The sequence below is a fragment of the Sciurus carolinensis genome, chromosome 1, assembly GCF_902686445.1.
Source record: "Sciurus carolinensis chromosome 1, mSciCar1.2, whole genome shotgun sequence".
Classification (NCBI taxonomy): Eukaryota; Metazoa; Chordata; class Mammalia; order Rodentia; family Sciuridae; genus Sciurus; species Sciurus carolinensis.
In genome coordinates this window covers 56,251,665-56,254,782 of record NC_062213.1, presented here as the reverse complement: position 1 = coordinate 56,254,782, position 3,118 = coordinate 56,251,665, and the positions used below count along the sequence as shown (strand labels likewise).

The 3,118-nt window shown below is 37.7% G+C and overlaps 1 non-coding gene across 1 annotated transcript; it reads left to right on the top strand.

Moving 5' to 3' along the window:
- Window positions 1-661: 661 nt before the first annotated feature.
- On the top strand, window positions 662-751 carry LOC124968783 (small nucleolar RNA SNORD105). The gene has a single exon (XR_007105844.1). It is a non-coding gene; the product is annotated as a small nucleolar RNA SNORD105 (small nucleolar RNA).
- Window positions 752-3,118: the final 2,367 nt, after the last annotated feature.

The following is a 3,118-nucleotide window of genomic DNA, read 5'->3' as shown; positions in this document are numbered from 1 at the left end:
CCACACATCAGGTGTGAAGATCTGCTTAAACACTAGCACTCATTTTATGGGTAGAAGTATAAAGACATTAACTCTTTTTAAAAAATCAACTCAACTGTATATATTGAAAACTGTTGGAATGGTTGAGATCCCTTCATCTGTCAAGTATTCCTAGGGATTCTGTATTACAAGAGTAACCATGGGGAATGCAGCTCAGCGGTAGAACACCTGTCCAGCAGGTTGTGGCCCTGGATCCCAACCCCAGCACTGCAAGAGAGAGAGAGAGAGAGAGAGAGAGAGAGGAGAGAGAGAGAGAGAGAGAGAGAGAGAGAGAGAGAGAGAGAGAGAGAGAAAGAAAGAAGGGAGGGAGGGGGAGGGGAGGGGAGGGGAGGGAGGGGAGGGGAGGGAGGGAGGGGGAGGGAAGGGGAGGGGAGGGAAGGGAAAGAAAAGAAATAGAGATAAAAAAAATATAAGCAAGCATGTTTATCTCCACTTCATAGTATCAAAATATGTTAACATCACAGAGAATATTTTACAGTCATTACAAATCATTATTTCAAACCATGTTATAAAATATACACAATATATTCATCAGATACTGAAATACAAAACTACAAATAAAGTAGTATGATTCATATTTTATAGATAAAAAAGTAGCAGAAAGAAAACATTTTTAAAAGCTTAATATCATGTGAAGATGACAAACCCATGTGCCTCTGAGCTGCCATGACTCTGGCTTCTTAGTCAGTGCTCTGGGGAGGATGGAGGTATTAATAGTATCTCAGGATAGTCTGCTTTGGGTGACTTTAATTTTATCTTTTATATCTGTTTCTGAATATTCATATTTTTAGTAATGAGTGAAACAATGGCTAGTGTTTATGAAATTGTATTATTCCAGTTAATCCTCATGACGATCCTATGAGGTAGCAACCTTATAATCTCATTTTACATAGAAGAAATATGGTTAACATGTCTAAACAAAATACATGGCCAGCCTAGAACTTGAACTTAGTTCTTTCTGACTGCAAGAGTATACCCTTTCTAGAATTCTTACAGTCAGAAAAATTTATGAATGTTTTTGATGTCCATGATAGGGTCTTTTGTTTGATCATGTTGGGGTTGTTTGAGAATGGGTAAATATATATATATCAGAGTACAATAATGACCCAGACACCAAAAATGAATCTGGGTAAAAATGCCTCAGCTGAGATTTGTAACGTCTTATGGATATGCCAGTTTGGAACTAAAATCTTCAAGGAAAGCTAGAAGACATTTAATAAATTTGAAGATTTTGTGGTGTAAAACTAAAAGGCAATCTCAGAGGCTCCTGAGATTGCCGGCGGAAAAGACGTGAGTGAAATTAGCTTCACTAGAGTCTGCGATGAAGACATAGGAGACAGTTTTTAACAGGAATGTCAGAAACATAGTCCTAGCTTTCTGCTCTCTCTTTCACTAGCTGGGCATCCATAAGTAAATTAGTCATCTTCTTTGCCCATCAATTTTTCCATCTGTAGAATGGGCATAGTTACACCTTGTCTTAGTCAATTCAGGCATCTATAACAAAATACCACACACTGGACAGCTTACTAACAACAGAGGTTTATTTCCCACAGCTCTAGAGACTGGAAAGTACACGTTCAAGGCACCTGCTGATTCAGTATCTGGTGAGGGCTTGGTCCAGGTTCCTAGTGCCTTCTTTCTGCATCTTCATTTGGTGAAACAGATAAGCTCCTTCTGGCCTTTTATAAAAAGTACACTAATCCCATTGATGAGGTCTCTGCAGTCATGATCTAATCACCTCCCAAAAGACTCCCACTTCCTAATACCACCACTTTGGGGGTTCAAATTTTAACTCATAAATTTTGGGAAGAGGAAAGAAACATTGGAGCCTTCTAGAGTTTTTTTGACACTTAAATGAGGTGTATTTAATATCGTGCCTGACTCATGAAATATCAACTAATTTTAGCTATCATAATTATTCCACTTAATCTCATTAGTCTAATTGTCAGTCACAAAGTATGACCAATCAGCTTTTAGTTACATTATTTCACCTTTTAGTAAGAGGCTAACGAACAGTGATTTGGTGATCAGGGAAAAGTCCTGACTTGGAGCACTTGAAGATTTCTGGATCATAAATATTCCTACAGTGGCTGGTTTCAAGCTATCAAAGGTTTAAGGTCTGGCTCTAAAAATTCCAAAATATTCAATAAATCTGCTCTCACAAGATAGTGCTATCTAACTCCAGATGGCTCTGGAACTATCGGCTGACTTCCTCTGCCAATGTTTACCCCTACCAGACACTCATGACCAACACTAGCTAAATAATTTGCTGGCCCAAAAATATGAACCCTTGTTCAAAAATTATTGGGCAGATGACAGCAGAGCATTAACCCAAATGCAGGGTCCCTCTGAGAGTGGGACCTCTGCAGCTGCACAGGCTGCACATCCCTGAACCTGACCTTGTTCATGACTCTGCTAACATTCCACATCAGCTGTCTTCAAACCTCTTTCTTAAGGGCAACGAACCATGGATAGTTTTAAGGGATGCAACCTCTATATCTCAACTTCACTCTTCTAAAACCGATTTGCCACAGAAATTTCTACGGTAGAAGTGATCTTTTCCCAACTTCCTTTTCACAAGCATTATTCTGCTGATTTCAAAACAAAGGCTTACCTCTTAGTCACTCAGAATCTTACTGTGATGCACAAACCAGAGCTACTAAAATAAAGAGACTTTAAATCAAGGTGCCACAAATATGCACCCAAAGTTAACCCACTAAAAGTTGCATTTATATTTATCAAATTTATCAAATTGTTTGTGGTGTTTTTATTTAACTGTGATAATATCTAATAATCCAATATAAAAGTTCATTTTTTAACACTCAGAGCCTTTTGTTCATAGGAACAACAGAATATATTCTGCAGAATATGAAATTGGTGGGATCAAAGGAAAACTTACAAGCATAAAAGTAATATTAGGACAAAATTCTAAGAGAAGGAGAAAAGTTCGAAGGAGAAAGAGGAAAGATGCAAATTTTTTGACTCTTGTAAAAGAACCTGTTCTTGCATTTTTAAATGTGTCATAATCCATTGGATTATAGTCTGTTGAATTCATTGAAATAAGTGAAACATCAATTTC